We start from the raw sequence: 18,247 nt of genomic DNA, 5'->3' as shown, positions 1-18,247 counted from the left end.
CTCATCTGTTTCCTATGCAGTTGGGAACATTTTTATTTTAGAACCATGGATGACATATCTGATGTCTCTGTCATTTAAGCTTCACATCTTTGGGAGGGACAGAAGGCCAGCTAGATTAAGAATTTTCTCAATTTCAAATTCCAAATGACGATACTATAATAGATAAGATTTTTCAATGAGCTGAACTAGATAGTTTAACACTAGAATTGAAAGACCAAGATAAATTAGAATATTATAAACTATTGAACAAACTCTACACATGGAGGGACATGAAAGGAAGTTCATAAAATTGAAATTAGAATTTAAAGCGAAATAGAAATGAGATATAAGAATAAGATCTAAAATGGTGCAAAGTTTAATTGTATAGATGTATATATGTATATAAATGTTATTTTCTTTTCACCTTTTTAATGTAAAATGTAAAGACTGAAAGGTATGTCAAAGAAAGTCTACCACGTTCAATATTTTTAATGTTTATTTTCAATAAAAAAAATCTGAATAAAAAAAAAAGAATTTTCTCAATTCCTCAATTGAGAGGTTCAGATCCTCCTGTGATATTCCAAAAAATAATGGAGAGGGATACAAATCTAAAAATGAATCTTAATTTATGGGTGTGGGGAGGAGGGAGGCTCCCACTTGAATTTTAGAATGAGGTTACTTCTCCAAATGTATTAAGGGTGCAACCCATTTACAGAGTTTTTAATTTTTAAAACACATATGATTTCATGTTTTCAAAACACAAGAATGTCTACTATAATCAAAACTGTCATCTAGTAAATTCTCAGTTACCATGCTTCTGCAAAATTCAAAACTGATTTCCTTAAAATGACAATGACTTAAGGATTCCACTGTTGATGAAAGGAATGAATGGATAAATGGATAAACTGTAAAAAGTATGGTTCTTTGAATCAACCAATTTTATAACCTAATATGGAAAAGTTTATAAGGAAATATATTGGACCAGAGTTCCATATCTAACTATGCCTCATTAAAAAATTTCCACAGTAATTTCACATATTAAAAAAACCTGAAGGCTTAATAACATTCCTGCTTCTAAGCTTTGCTGTCAGAGAAAAAAGTACTCAAGAATCTTACAAAATGACAAAATTACTCCATTTAGTTTTAAAGAGGCAGTAACAGTACTTCAGATTTAATTTATTCAAAGCTTAATGCTAACTGATAAATTACATTTTAAAATGCTTTCACAGGAACTACACAGATTATTGAGTTCCCTTTCCCTCCCCTTTAGGAAAAAGCTTCTTTCTATAACCCTTTTCTTTTTAATAAAACAGAAATCAAAAGTAGGACTTACATGTAATTTTCCCAGAATCTGTGCTGGCTAATACTCTCACGAAACAGGGAAGTGGATATACGGAGAAATTAATCGATTACAGAAATCCATGAAGATATGAACACTGAAAGATTCACAGGATGATCTTCTGGCTGTTCAGCAATCTAAAGTACAACAACACATTATTGAGAAAAATGAGTTTTCTCTGCCTTTACTTTCCCATATTAGTTTTTAACATCAAATTAATATGACATACAGGTAATGCATTAAACCTACATTTTGTTATCTATGCTTATAGTTTCATTAAAGAGATTACTCAGTGAATTTACATTTACAGGATATGTTAATGGTAGCAATGCTAGTCTTTTCAATAAAATGCTCAAGAATTACAAACTTATCTTCAATAAAAAAAAATACAGCTTTCCTGTTATCCATTTGTGATCTGCAAAAGCTGAGTCTGTAGTTTAGCAGTAGTAAGTTCTAAAATGCCGCTCTGTACAGGCACAGAATATAGAGATAGAAACAGAGAGAGAGACCATCAAAAAGAATGAACTAGCCAGGCTGCCTTTTAATATCCTGCCTAAGCATCTCAAAATGATATTAGCAAGTAGATAAAAACAGAAATTTTAATATATTTTGAAGCGTATTTCAATAACCTCATGGAAAGATGGGAAGCAAACAAATTTAATAATTAATAAACTTTAATAATACATTAAAGGTATTAATAGCTAATAATATTTCAACATAATTCATACAAACACTTTTTCACATCACCATTAGTCATCTAACTGGAAAATTCATGATGCACTGTTGTAGCATATCTTATCCATATTATGATTTCTCATTATGTGATGTTTACAAATGAATTGTGTGGATTGAAGTCTATTGAAAGACTTAATGGTTAAGGTGAAATTGATACTTTCTCTGTTACAGCTGATTCAGGCATAACACTCTGTTACTTGTAGCCACAGAACCATTTCCTTGAACCATACAGCATTCAGAGTTTTAGGTAAAATTTGATATAAAAATATTCTGGTAGAGGATTGCTGTGAATCTATATGGGAAGAAAAGAAACTTTGGCTCCAGTTTGATATTTTAAAATCAAATAATCACATTTGAGCTGAAATTACTTGGCATTTTCCAGAAAATATTTATGAACAGTAACTGTCTTTTTCTCATTTTTTTTATCCATTCAGAAATGGAGCATTAGGGTGGGGTTGGATTTAAGGGAAGAAAAAGATACATTTGTGATAATGCAAATGAACAATCCTTATGTTTGTGTCAAATGCTTCGATGCAAATATTGTATTGTTTGCATGATGATAACTGGTATGTCTGTAGTCATTCTGACATCACTTTGGCTTGTTGAGCAATTGAACTGAACAAAAAGAAAAAAAAAAACATGACTGAGAGAAGAACAATTCCACAGCAGCAAAACCATTATGTTTCTCTAGATAATTAATACTGGAAAATATTAAATAGAATCATTTCTACGAAAAGCACAGTTTGGTTTTGTCCTTCTTAGAATGAATGCCCGTTTAATTCACAAATAAAGTATAGGAAAAGAAGCTGAACTAGAAAATGGAAATTCTGCCTTAAGACGAATGGGATAGGGATAATAAAAATAAAAGCTGCTTTGAAAAGAATTCTCTCTTGTATTGCTGTTCTCAGAATGGTAAAAACAATACATCTGCAAAATATTAAGTATCTTGTTAAAAAGAAAAGACAACTAAAGTGTTTAGTTCAGGGCTTAAAAGAGGACTAGGAGATTTTGAACACAGCTCTGCTTGCTTTCAAGAATTTGCAATTGTTCCAAAATATTGAAAGAACGAAAGAGAAGTAAATAGGAAGAGATAAACATCTATAGTACAACGTTGGGCTAAAACTTCCAGCCAGTGCAGGGCATACTGACTGTAAATTCTGGAAGTTTCTTTCCACACATCTGGAACACATCAGGTCAGGAAAGTCTTGTCCACCACATAGTAGTCATAAATATGGTGAGTCTGCATCCTAGCTATACATATATAGCCAAGTTCATATAACAGACATACTGTTTAGTAGTTTGAGGCCATGTAATTTTTCCCCTCTACAAATCAAGCCATACATTGGTGTTTTGATTGCAATGTAGTTAGAAAATGAAAATAATCGTAACAATCCATCTTCTATTAACTGTGTTCAATTAAGAGTAACACATACCTATATAAACCACCAGGAGGCACTAAAAATACCTCACAGGATATACTGTATATTGTGTAAAAACTGTCCCCTTTCCCTCCAAGAAGGGTGCAAATCATATAAAACCTCACATATAGGGACGGATATGTTACATCCCAGCTCTCTCTCTGAGAGCTTAAGGGTGGGGACAAGTTTGCACTATTCTGATGTAGCAGACCTGTGGTTACCAGTTCAAAAGACTTAAGATGTAAGTTATATTTATTTTATTTTGTTTTGTTTATACATCAAATTTAGAAACTGCCCATCTAACTCACAGAATACAATTAAAGACAAAAAAATATCCAAAACCATTTAATTATTATGGTTTATGTTATGCAGACTTTAAATACCACGGAAAGACAGATTTCAGCCATTCTTCTCTCTATCCTCTTTTAAAAACAGGAGACTATTTTATGAGACGGGTAATATGATGCAGGAGGTTTACAACCTGAGAACTAACCCTGCAATGTTCTTGGAAGGATGACAGATGTTCACTGGTGTAAAAGCCTGGGATTGAATCCCAAACAGTGCACTCCCTTATTGCAAATGTTTCACTCTCCATTTCTCTCCCTGTGTCCCCTAGATATCTCTGCACTGCATTGAGCAAGCCAATACATATCAAATTTAACACATGATCAATAAAATGAAAGCTGGAATTCTCTGCTCAAGAGGTCATGCTAGGCTAAATTGTAACTTAACCAAGTCCCAAGGCATGGTGTCTCCTCTAAGCTGATTCCGTGTTTCTATTTTATACAGCCATACTGAAATATAAGAATAGCTGACAGAAATCACTTTTTTTCATGGTAAAAATAAATTACCAACCATGAGGTTATAGTTGCAGTATAGCCAGAAATATTATTTCACTAGTAATACAAGTGAAAAACACGATTTTTCATAGAAAACAGTTTCTTACTTCACAATTCAAGAGACAGACTACAGGAGAATAATTGGACAGCTTCCTTCAAAAGTCTACATCCTTAAAATCAGCAGTTCCCAGTCAGGTGCCCCACAGATATATTTATTACAACGTTCATCAACTCAACGCATATCTATCAACTGTTCTGGCTAGAGATGATGGATATTGATAGAAATTGTAGTTTAACACAAATAATCAAAAACCACCATGTGGAAAAAACTTTGCACTGAAAAAATTACTTTAGATAGACACACTACAGGTAGTCCTTGACATGTCCACAATTGAGCTCAAAATTTCTGTTGCTAAGTGAGACATATGTTAAGTGAAGTTTGCCCCATTTTATAACCTTTCTTACCACAGTTGTTAAGTGAATCACTGCAGTTGTTCAGTTAGGAACACTGTTGTTAAATAAATGTGGCTTCCCCATTGACTTTGCTTGTCAGAAGGTTGCAAAAGGTGATCAAGTGACCCCAGGACACTACAACCATCATAAATATGAGTCAGTTGCTAAATGGCTGAATTTTGATAATGTGACCATGGGGATGCCACATGGTCAAAAACAGGAAAAACAGTCATAAGTCATTTTTTTCAGTACTGTTGTAACTTTGAATGGTCACTAAATGAACTGCTGTAAGTCACAGACTAGTCTACATTAGCTTTCCTCAGAGCTTTATACAATGCTTTCATTAGTGAGTCTCCCTGCCTATCCTATTTGTAATAAAAGACATATAAATTAATAATTTAAAATTTACATTTTAGATTAAAGCTGAAATATGTCATTCCACACCCTCTGGCACTTACATACCAATAGTCATTGCCTTGCTGCCTGCCAATTTCCCAATTTCATCCGGATCTCCAAGATCACTTAACAAACAAAATGGATGAATGTTATTTTTTTACTCTAATCAATACCCTACTTAAGGAACTACTACTAAGAAGAAAGCCAAGTGGCCACCAACAGTGGCAGGTCGAGTTACTGTATATAAACAGAGAACAAACTCCACATTCACAAGCATTGATGATGTTACCCATTGGGTAATGAAATGTCTATAAGCAAACAACAAACCTCAAAAAGCACCCAGGACTCAATCATTTCATGAGTTTCACTGAACAAGTTTAAGCATTGAAAAATATTTTTCCCACCAAGACTTTTAAGCTTTTCCCCTATAGAAATTAGCTATTAATACTAGCCTACAGAACTAGTCCTACAGTTCCCAAAGTTCTTCAAAACTTTAAGAACAAATTTTAGGTGGCTGTGTTTAAACTATAGTAGATGCTCATGCTTAGATGAGCAGCAAAGTTCAATTTATTATACAATTGCTAACTATTGATCATCTCATACCAATCATACTAATTCCAACAGAACAAAGTGAAGGAAATATTCCCCTGTTCTGTTCCTTTTAGAGTTTAATAGAGAAATTTCTCTCTGAAATAACTTTCTCTGCATAATTCAGTTCAGCAAGTCACAGGGGTTTTACTATTCTATTTAATTTTGAGAGCAGTGGATAAAGGCATGTTTACAGCAAAGCATTATGTATCTCCACATTTATTTAAAGGAATTCTCACACAGGCTTTCTAAAGAAGAAAAAATGATTTAGTAACAGAATATAGTTTACAGGAACTTGCTAAAAACTAATAATTTAGTTTCAGTTTTATGGCAACAACTCTATGACTGGTACATAGTATTTCTTTGTTCAATGCCACCTGACAAACGAGTGTTAAATCTTGCAAAAACAAAAACAAAAACAGAATGAATAACTTACCAGTCATATATTGTAAAGAGGTTCAAAAACTGTAGTTTAAGCATAGCTATGCTATTGTAATTTTGTGGAATCCTGCCATTTTTAACCGGAAATATATTCTGAGAATTAACCTGAATGTCAATAGAAATAGATTACCCTTTTATATTTCATCACCTGAACATTTAAGTTACCCTTTCAAAGAACTGTAACTATACCTGTTGAATCCAGTTTAAACCCAAATAACATATGATAATCCGTTTAAGGTACTTAAAAGAGAATGGTTTACTTCATTCATAAAAATATGAAGTTGCTTCAGAAATAACAGGATTAGCTGTTAAGTAATGATTCACAAAAATATCATAGTGTACCTGTAATATCCTGTTCTACACGTGACATACTGGTTATCAACAGATTTGTATTAACAAACAAAGATGTTTTTAATGCTCTTCAGTTTCCTAACATTTCTACTTCGATATTAATGCAGTAAATTTTTCCCCACTGTTTGGCAATGGATTTATATACAGTATTTTGGTATACAGTAGTGGCTCAATGAGAACAATATAATTATTGTTCTAATTGAAAACATTAAATGGTTTGTGTTCATTAATTCATACAGACCTCCCTCTCTTCCACTCTTACCACTATATAATAAAACCTTCACAATGCAAATTTTAAGCAGGAGAATATAAAATGTTAATAAGCAGAACAAGATTACATTAATATGTTGTGTTTTTGTGTAACTTCTCACAGGAGAACCATACAATATTGAAAACAAGTAATCCATCTGATAAATAGAAAAGTTCCTTTTCTGAAACAAAAGAGTAACAAAAGTTGTATAACTTGACAGATTGGTGCAAGCAGGCCATGAACATCTAGATCAGGGCTGTTAAACTGGCAGCCTGTGGGCCAGATGCGTCATGTGCTGGCCACGTCCATGCCCGGTTTAGCAACGGGAGGAAAGTCGCTATACATCACATGATGCCATGACAACATGAGTTGGACACCCCTGGTCTAGATGGATCTCATGGAATTACCATTCCTGGTCCTAAAATCTTTTAGCTGATGTAGAAGGTTTCTTGGTTAATGGCTTTCAAAGTATATTCATAGGACATTGGTTGTCTTTACTGCATTCTCATATGATATAATCTGATTTCTTTGCAACTTCTATAAGGAAGCATTATTTATTGCTATGAAGAGTATCTTGATGACAAAATCCAGTTCTTAAATTCTAGAACTATTAAATATCATCTGTATGTTCCATTTTAGAAACTCTTTTTAGGATAGTTTTCACATATTTTAAACAGGGGTGGGATCCAACTGGTGTAACTACCAGTTTGGTGATTTACAATTTGCGCGTGCATGTGTAAATCATCGTCAGCTTGCTGCCTGGACATATGAGCAGCACTGCGCACGGGTGAAAAAGCACTTTTTCCCTCCTTTTTCAACTGCAGCTGTGCCGCGCAAAGCAGCTGTGGGTGAAAAACCAGAAAATAAAGGTCAAGTAAGAGCCCGGGCGGGCAGGTGGTCCAAAACAGCAGCAGACATAGAACCGGTTCTATGTCTGCTGCTCTTCAGAGCTACCGGTTCTACAGAACCGGTAGAATCCCACCCCTGATTTTAAGGGACTTGGCTTAAGAAAATACTTATGCTCTACAAATATCTTCTTTGTTTCTATTTTTCTTTAAAATGAGCACATTTAAAAATGTAATGATTCAAAACTTTAAAGTGGCCAGATCTGTTTTTTCCGCTTTTGTGTGAAAGCTACTTTAAACAGTAGCAGAGAGATGCTGCACTTGTGAGAGACCCACAACACTTCTTCAGAATCATTTTCAAAGCATATATTTAGGCCTAATGTTTAGTTGTTATGGATGACATCAACTTTTTTCACAGATGTGCTACTTTGGTTATGCAAATACTATTCCTGCTAGTAGCTCTGCATGATTTTGAAATGGTTCCAGTGCTGATGAAGCAGACTTCCTGCAGCTAAATATACTGTAAATCAAATTCAGAATTTAAGCAGAAAATTCTCAGTAGCAGAGGTAAACTACTGTACTGAAGTTTCCAAAAATATTGGGGGGGGGGGGTTTGCTGTACCTAAATAAGGAACGTTCAAAAGACTCTTCATGTAGTTGGTGAAAATATAAATAACAACAGAAATGAAGTTTCAATCATCTTTACAGTTCTATGAAAATGAAACCTAGGGTGTGTATCAACTTGATGTTTTGGAGGTTTGGTGATGAAACTAGCCCAACCAATAATGGAAGAAGGGGCACATGCCTTATCAATCCCTTCCTGAAGTTTACAGCATAACTGAAGAAGGTTTCTGCCAACGTTTGGCTTGACTCTCAGTCACTGACTTCAGTAAAATGAATACAAAACATATTTTTGAAAACAAACACAGTATTAAGTGTAGCAATATCTGGCCTTTGGTAACATTTTCAACAAATTCCATCAAATGCCATGACTGAATTACTATCACCATACACTACAAAATCATTCATTAGGAATTATTTCCCCCAAAAAAAAAAAATTAGAGGAACAAGACATTGACAACTTACTTTAAATGTCGTTGATAAATAGAATGATTTCTCTCCCAAACAATTTTGAGGTCCCAGATGTGTTTTAGACTATTAATTAAATAAAATTACCTGTAATTTTGTTTTTCTGTGTGATTCAGCAAAGTATTTTGTATTTTGAGTTGACTTACCAATTTTATATATATCCTGAATGGAATAATTAAGATACGGAAGTGGTAAATTTCTGACTCATATGTTTCCTTTGTAGTGTAACAGAGAAATGCAAATTTTATTTTTTTCAGTTTAACTATAAAGGGAAAGACACATGCTTAATAGCGATGTCCTTTTGTTAGACTAATTATAATAGCAAACTCTGACAGGTTTATGGCTAAGCTACTGGTGCTCTTTTGACGGAACAAAATAAATTTAACTTTATCAAATAAAAACTATTCCTAAAAAGAAGCTAATATGAAACTGAAATACAAAAGCTGCGACAGCATTAAGCATCTGAGTCATCAAATACTTTTTCCAACTAATAATTATCAGTGAATCAGTCAGTTGAATCATCTAGTGATTTTATTTACACTTCTTCTTTTGCTGCTGTTTTAAAAACCTATATGTAAATATTTTTTTGTAATTTTGAAGATATTTCCAAGTCTGCTTGACTAAAAAGAATGTACCCTATGGATAGAATTCCTTGGTTACTCTAACACAGTGAATTATAATGTATAAACATACATAAAATCTTTTATAAATAAATATTTATAAATATTTTATAAATAAAACAATATAGTTAAATAAAAAAATGAAATGCCTAGACACTAGTTCTAGAAACTAAGACTTACTTCCAAAGAAAAGTCAACCAATATCCCACTCATACTCATACTACTATCTGTCTTTCTGAAATTTTCTTAACAAAGGGAACCTTGATATCTACCAATCTCCATGAAAAGCTGTGAATGGTTTAAGTATCTATCTGTACAAAATGTGATCAGTCTAGTCATGATTTAAAAGTAAAATAAGGTAGGGTTATTTTTTGCTTTGAATTTCTCTCTCTCTCTCCCCCTATAATCTGCTACTGAGGTCTTATGCTCAGAAATGGGCAGCTGCAAGGATAATTTGCTGCACATCTTCAATGCACATCTTCAATGCACACTCAGAAAAATAAAGGCATGCAAGTCTGACATATACTCCAAAGATTTATTCTAGAATTATTTCATAAAATATTCTGCATTATGCAGGATAAAAGTCAATGCATTATATCTTGATGGAAAAGCTCCCCAGAGGTAGAAAATTGGAAACCTACTGTGTTGGATGCATGCATTTAATCAATTTTTAAATACCAATACAGAAAGCAGCCTTATGTTCTGTACAGTAAAATTGAGTTATTTATCAGGGCATAAGAGTTAAGTAGCAGGCCAATGTAAAGGCAGATATGTACCCTTACAGGTTTCTTCATGGGGCAGTCTATGTTCATGTTATAATGGAATATCTTAAGTAGTTAAAATGATGGGGGTGGGTGGGTGGGAGAGAGGCAGGGAGGAGAACAGTAGATCAACTAGAAAGAGAAATGTGGCTTCATCTGGTTGCAACTGGAAGAAAGTAATCCAGAAAAGCTTTGCAGAAGGAGTGCATGAGATTAGACCCGAAGCCAAGGTACTCAGTTGGAAAGATGGCTGAAGAAAAGTAGTTTTCATTTCAGCTTTCTGTTTTCACATAAATGGAAAGGAAGTAGCGTCCTGAGTAGAATCTGCACATCTCTTAAGGATTTAATTAACTAAAATAAAATAATGGGTTAATATTGTCCATAATTAATTTTAAAGCTGTAAAAGTGCAGTATTTGCTAAAAATTGGATATCAGTGTCACATTTAATTAACTCCTCTGACTGATGGAATCACTTCTCAGGAGAATAGGGAGGAAGCAATTTTACCCTTTTCTGTAGCCTTTCACACATGCTCACAACTTGAGCTATACTTTGGGAAGACAGGTTAGAAAAAAGGTTTAGTTGTACAAGTTCAAATCTTTCACTGGATTTTATAGTGGAAAACTATAATGCAATGTAATTATCATGAATGGGGTTCATACGCCTTCCATACAAGAGGCAACTACACTGAACCCTCACAAGAAAAACCATGATTGTAAGAAACTTTTGAATGTTACCTAAGAGGCTAAATTGATATTTAGCAACCTTAAAAAAATTCTGCATTATTTACACAGAAACATAATAAAAGTAGAACTAATATACACATTAATTTAATTTAAAAAAACAGCAACATCCCCTCAATCAAAATATACCCTTCCTTAAAGGAATTTGTCATTGTCTGGTAACTTAGATATATAACATGTATGATGATATCACTTGAACTAGATGACCTACAAGGTCCCTTCCAACTCTGTTAATCTGAATACAGATTGACTACATAACTTCTAAAATTTACAGAATCTCATTGAAAATCTGAAACCTGCCATTTTAAACAACCAGAAGCTGAGAAAACTTAACACCGTGCACAATGTTGTTTTGTGGACAGTAATGTTTGCTCCACTGTTGGTGCATGTTACACTCCTGCTCTGTAAACTGCATTAGTTGCCAGTTTGCTTTAGGGTGCCATTCAACGTGCTGGTAATGACTTACAAGGCCCCTTTGGCGGATTGGGTTTTTTGAAGGACCACTTGGTCCCAATAGGTCCAACAGGAGGGGCATGCTCCAGATCCTGTCAGCCAAGGAGTGTATTGTTTTGTTGGGCCCAGGAAGACAGCCTTTTCTGTTGTGGTCCTTGCCAAATGGAACATCGTCCTCCCTCCATCAATGATCAGGTTGATCCCAATCCTGCTGGTCTTTTGCAAGGCTCTGAAAATGTCACCAATAGGCATGGTGACCCAGGAGTGTGACAGATGCTGTATCCTAAACAGCTTTGATGGTTATTAATAGATGTGACCAGAGGTAGGAGAAGAAGCAGAACCCAGAGGCAGACTCAAGAGAGGAATCAGCTAGAGTCGTTATAAATGATCCAAGCCCAACTCCTCTTGAATTCTGTTGATTCTCTTACTTAGCGTCAATTTAGTGCTGAACATTTGTTGACTAGGTGAGGAATAAATCTTAACTGGAAATTTAATGTGTGACACTATCCAACTTATTAATTTTGTAAGTTTTAATATTTTATATTGTTTTTATTGTTTTAAATTATATGGCTTTGCTGTTTTATATTGTTTGTAACTGGGAACCACTCAGACTCAAATATATGAGATTGGTGGTTATACAAATAAAAAAACAAGCAAACAAATAAATGTAAAAGTAAATGAAAACATTTAATCCCTGCCAATAACAATCTATTGTTACAGGCAAGCCATTTCCTTTTTTTTTCTTATGAAAGGAAGAAAAACTGCAGCACCCAATGAGTCATCCTCTATGAGTCATTAGGCTGACAGAATATCACCAACAACTAATGGAGCATCCTCAGGCCAACTAAAAACAAGTAAATGAAAGCAATACAAACATTAATTCTTGACTTAATACCAAGTAAGAGTTTGATTGGTGGTGGCCTTCCAGGGTTTTGGGAAAACATTTTCTCTTGGCAACTGCGTATGGAATTTTAGCATATGTGCTGGTCCCTTTACATTACATTATGTCCTCTGTTTTCTCTGTGCTGTAATTTATTGCTTGCAAGTTATGTTCCCATTAGGAAGAGTTACAGTTCAATGGTAGAGGTCAGAGCTTAAATCCTTACAATTATACCAATTAAGATGGAAGCAAGCCATATGATATATCTAGAACTGGGATTCATGAAAGCCGACACCAAGCTCAGCAGACAAGACAGGCATTCCCTGGGTTACTTTAAGACTGACTTTATGCAAAATGTTTCTGAAAGTCATCTCAAATATTTTCAAAGATAGCCAGCATCTTTTGCAAAGTGTTTTTCTACCCCTTGACATTCCCTATCAAAATGGTCTCTTTAGATACTGCTAATATCTATACAAGTTTATGAGGCAGTTTCACCAATTGTGACTAAAACAAATTTTTGGTTATATCAGCTTTTTCTACAAAGGTTGGTGAGAACCTGTAGTGTATGCATGTGAATATGTCAAAATAAGGACAAATACTTATCTGTGTCTTTATATACTACTCTATTTGTTATTTTTTGTATTTATTGTAATATCATTTTTCTTGATTGCTGAAGATTTTTAAAATACCTACGTGCTAATTTTTACCCACACAGAATTTGTCATTGGGGGAGGGGGGAAGTACTGAGTTGCTTAAAGAACAATTATCACTTCCCTGAAGTTTTCCCTATTGAACCTAAATATAAATATTCTAAACATGTTATCGTAATTTAGAAAATATTTTACTACTCTAAAATATTGCATACAATCATTCCCAACCTGGAGTTCTCTAGACATGTTGAGGAATAGTTACTTGCAAAACTTCCAACAACCTTAGGCATGATTAGTTGCCTCATATTTTGTTTTCCTAACAACCATTTAAATTGACTTAGGCTGACACAGTAAACGGCACAAACTAACCCAAAGAGACTCACCCAGAAGAGGTTATCAGAATCAGGCCTGAACAACATATGACACCACTATTCCTATGGAAACTCACTAAACTTTATTTATCTTAATGACACATGGATGACATCTATACTCATTTTCTGATAACTCTACAACAGAAAGATTGGGAAAACAGATATATATCACATGTATCTTAGATGGAAAAACATACTTTGTACTCTTTGTTCTATCTAGTTGGGAATACGAGGTGCCCATGCATCAACTATCAAATGTACCACACTAGAATGCAATAGAATCTCTGTGCTAGAAGAAAAATCTTGAAAAGTAGCTGGAGCTATAATATAATCAGGGTTACACTATTAATGGAACAGGGCCTTCTTTTCCTAGATTTTTGCACATTCTCTTCTTTTTTTAACAGTAGAAATGCAGGGTGAAAGTTTTTTCAAACCACACAGCTACATTGTTCTATTGCTGAAATTCAAAAACATAGTCAGAACCGCTGTGGTTGGAGGGAGCAATTTAAGGTCAAAACTGGCAGTTACAATGATAAGAGCTGCAGTTTATTGCATGAAGGAGATGGCACTTTTTTTGAGGGTCAGAGTTATTCTCAGTCTGCAATCTAGATACAATACAGCATTCAGTTTACACCTTTCTCTGGTTATTCGTAGTATCAGTTTTTAAATAACCCAACTTCTGACTTTGATTCAAGCTGAAGGAACTAAAAAAAACGTTCTCAGAAGGATACAAAATAATCTGCTGTAAGTTCTTTTTACCATTTTTAATTATCTGAAAGAGAATGATAAAATCAAGACAGTTTCTATGAGTTTCTCAAGTGTGAACAACTGTTACAGATTATTTTAATAACACAAACCACATTTCTGCATGTTGATCAATAATTAAATGCAAATACATGTTTATAATTGTGCGAATCACACCAATTGGACAAATGCCCAATACTCACAATTGGTTTCTATTCTCTTGCACAAGTGCATAAAATCAGAAATATGAGCTTCTGACTGCTCCATATCATATAAAACAGACACTGGAATTTAATTCAAACATTCTACAATTATCCCAAAAAGTTGCTCTAATTGAATTATTTTGAAACAGACATTATAACCAACAAAAGCCCTGCCAGGTACACACAGGTATCCTAACAACAAATTAAGAAAATGTTGCAAACCATTTCCTTCTGGGGACATGAAAGAACAAGGAAAGAGGACTTCATTCTGACAGTTTGTTGTTTCTGCTGTGGCAATTGGGGGGGGAAAAGTCAGTCAGGAAAATGCAGGATATACTGTGTTTACACTTGTCATGACAAGTTTCCTGGAGATTGTGAGGTTTACTGGTGCTGAGCTGTCAGTTGTTACTTTTAAATTGCTGCCTCATTCAATTGCAAGGTCATTGGCTGACCTATATTTCTGAGAGCAGATTCACTGTAAGTTCTATAAATGCTCACTTTTAAAGGGCCATTTTGATGCAAGCCCATTCATCTGAACCATGTGAAGCTTTTACTAATCTTTCCAGTGTTTTGGTCTTATGTTCTTCATGTAACTTTTAAAGGATTTAGGGAAACTGTATGTAGTGTAAATATGTGTTCCCACTTCTGCCATTGGACAGAAGTCTACCAGTACTGCTTTCATTGCTATTGTACCACAGGAAAAAAGTTCCTTTCCTGGGATCTTTCCAACATCAAACAAAATTCTGAGTCTCTCTCACCATCCAAAAGCATCCCACCACAATTTATATGATGGTATGGATATTTAATTAATACAAATAAACTTATGATATACCTTTCCACTGACAACATACTAAAGTCAGCATCTAAAAATAAGGTTAGGTGACAATCTAAAACTCCTGTATTTCTTTCTGCTACCCAACACACACATTTTCCAAAGAGAGAGCTGCAAAAAGCACAAAGGAACAAGCTTCTGATTAATTTTGTTGTTTGATACCCAGAGTCGCTTACTTGTGAGAATAGCAGCTATTTAAATTAGATGAGTACATTTTTAAAAGAATGATTCTGAGTGGTTTTTTTTTTCTCCAATTTTTTTGCAATGCTCTACAAAAGAAAATATTTCCCTGATAAGAAACTGAAATATTCATTAAGGTACACCACAGAGCTTCCCAGACAAGTTGGACTGCCCCTACAGGAAGCATCAACTCTCATGCAACGTCATTCATTCTGCATGTGAAAAGCCAGAAAAATTTTCACTGACATCTTAACTCTTCAAGACTAACATGATGTTAGTAGCAAAACATTCCCCACAAGCTCAACTGCCCTCATTACTGAGCTCATCTGTCTCGATTTGCAAAATTTCTACAGAACTTCCGTGGAGCTTTTTTCACTTTTGTTTATACCACAGCTGCAATCTTAACTTTTTAACTGGCCACTCTTTTCCCCCCAATTTCATGATGAGCAGACAAATCATCTTAAGAAAGTTTCTCACCACAATGTTATTTACAAAGTTGTGGTAAGAATTCATGCATCTTGAGGTTGTTGGGTTTTTACACCCATTTTAATATTTATACATACTGCATAATTCCAGTAATCACCAGTACTTTTTCAGGCTGATTTACCCAGGAAAATGAACTATGAAAACCAGAGAATTATTGCTTGTCATGATACATGGCTCAAATTAATTTTACATTCTTTGTTTGAATGCAGCTAGTAGTTTTCTAAAATAATGTAAACAGCAGTGGGGGGAAGCCAAAGAAGTAACAGGAGGTTCAGAAGTCAGGGAGAAACGGGTTACCATTAACAGACTCTCCCCGCTCCCTGGCCCTTATTATTCTGATGAGTACAGTCTCCCTTTCAGTATTTATATCAGGTGGGAATGTGGCTAAAAGAATTACTATCCCTCTTACTTAATAATAGAACCTACAAGTGTTCTTGGAAATCATGTGATCCAACCTATCGAGCTAAGGTAAGATTTGATGAGATATTTGAGAGATATGCATCCAGTCTCTGTTTGAGGATCTTGCATATGTAGGACCAACAGGCAGAAAATTACTAGAGCGCATCCATAAACACCAATTAACAGTCAGAAGATATGACAAAAACACATGGACACTTATTTTCAACTGGGAAACTGTGCCCATCCTAGACCAAGACAAGTCCAAAAATGCTAGACAATTCCTGAAAGTCTAGAACTGTGACAAATTCATTATCCACAAGCACATAAACATAAACAACACCTACATACCACTCAAAAGAGACAATCAACATGCCCAAAAAGGGAACAAAAAAAGACTAGAACATCTCATCAGCAATCAACACCCGGATGAGCAGAGATTAACACCAAGATTAACACTAGATTAACAAACAAGCAAACAATATTCCAATCAATCCCAATCAAGGAAACTAACAGTAAAGTGCCCAAAGAACTACCAAGACCACTCCCACCAACATGGATGCAGCAAACCACTACAATATAAAATAAGACCAAACCCTATTCTCTACTAGCACTGATGACGTTACCTACTGTGGTAATGAAACATCTGAAAGAAAACAACCAAGCCAAGAAACCACCAAGGACCTCTGATCTTGCATGAAGAACTACCCACTATGCATGGCAGTTTATACATTGTACATTGTAATCTTAGACTACGAGGTCAAATTAAACTTATTATCTGTTGTAAAAGAAAGTTAGAACTAATTTCTTTGTATTTTTTAAATGTACTTTTGGCCTTGTCTTTCTTATAAGGCTACATTAGAAGAATCTTGCAAGTCTGAAAGTATAAATCTCCTGCCATCTCCTTTACAGTTTGATAAACTAGGGAAGGTCCCTTCTGAACCTCCTACTTTATGCACTATCCAGCTATGGGTTATGTCCTATTTTATCAGACTAAGCAACCTAGTCTTTACCCTGTTTCCAAGCTTTTTCCCTCATACCATTACAAATGATTAGGGAAATTCTTTCCATGTTGAAAATTAGCACATCAGAAAATGTTACCAGTAGAACTCTTTCAACTGTGATAATTGGAATTGAAATTTCTGTCACTAAGTGATGCAGTTATAAGTATGACATCATGTGACTGCATCACTTAGCAACAGCAAGCCTGGTACTCCCTGCTGCTACTGTTAAGTGATGATCGTGGGTGGTTAAGGGAGTCCCAGATGGCTTGCAAGCAGACCAGCAGGCAGGTGGCTTGTTTCTTCATACTATCAGCCTTTGAGAAAAATCAAAGTGCAAGCTAAAATCAGCACTAGATGTGACAGTCATTTGCATGTCTGCAACTCATTCCCATGGGTAGTTAAAAGCAGGTTCATGACTTAGATCAGTGAGATAAAAGCACTGAATGGAAAGGCTTAAAATTTGCCTGATGAAGAAATTCGGAGATTAGGTTGAAATCTAACATCCTATTTTGAAACTTCGAATTAGTCTAACAAAATTCCATAACACGATTCAGCAAAGACCTATTGACATGCTTGTCTTTGTGTTTGTGTTTTTTCTAAATGTACCCATTGTTTTTTAATGGGTTATCACTCTGAACATTAAGTGAGTTAAATATAAGGGGGGAGTTGATTTCTGATAAATCCTAAGCTCTGTGTTCACCTAAGTTCAAAGAGATATTCTTATATGCCAATATTCAGTAAGAAACTCCAACTAAACTAAAATTCTCTAATCTTGACTGCTATTTTCCACAAATAGTATGATATATCAAATAACTCAGGAGATTTTTGAAGAATAGAGTCAGAAAACAACAGCTACAATATCAGCAACAATGCCTGCATTTGTAGTGTGGGTAGATTATTTTTTTCAAAAGATGTTAAAGAAGAAATGTGAAAGAGACTGCTTAGGAAGATCTACAGGATAAAGAGCAAAAACAAATCTCATGATGTATAAAGAAATAGTTGAAATGGATTTTTTTTTTTAAAAAAAGTAAATAGTAAAACAGAGATGACAGTTAAATGGAAATACAAATGATAATCCAGGAGAACAACCCGGATAATCACTCCTTACTGGGTTTACCAAAAAGGTTTGCTAAAATCTCGAAAATGCCTTTGAGATGGGAAAAAGACAATTTGAAGAAAGATAAAATCCTATGACAATATCTG

The 18,247-nt window shown here is 34.6% G+C and overlaps 1 protein-coding gene across 1 annotated transcript in view; it reads right to left on the bottom strand.

Annotated features, from left to right (window-relative positions):
* BACH2 (BACH transcriptional regulator 2) overlaps positions 1–18,247 on the bottom strand; it is a 165,999-nt gene that overhangs the window by 72,894 nt on the left and 74,858 nt on the right. Inside the window, exon 2 of the mRNA XM_026666567.2 lies at positions 1,313–1,455. The gene's annotated coding sequence lies outside the window, so the exon portion shown is untranslated. The remainder of the gene's footprint in view (positions 1–1,312; positions 1,456–18,247) is intronic.

This window comes from Notechis scutatus, chromosome 1 (genome assembly GCF_049901735.1).
Source record: "Notechis scutatus isolate UNSWTSFEM ecotype Mainland chromosome 1, rNotScu1.2, whole genome shotgun sequence".
Taxonomy (NCBI): domain Eukaryota; kingdom Metazoa; phylum Chordata; class Lepidosauria; order Squamata; family Elapidae; genus Notechis; species Notechis scutatus.
The sequence above is the reverse complement of the archived record's forward strand: the minus strand, read 5'-3'. Positions and strand labels throughout refer to the sequence as shown.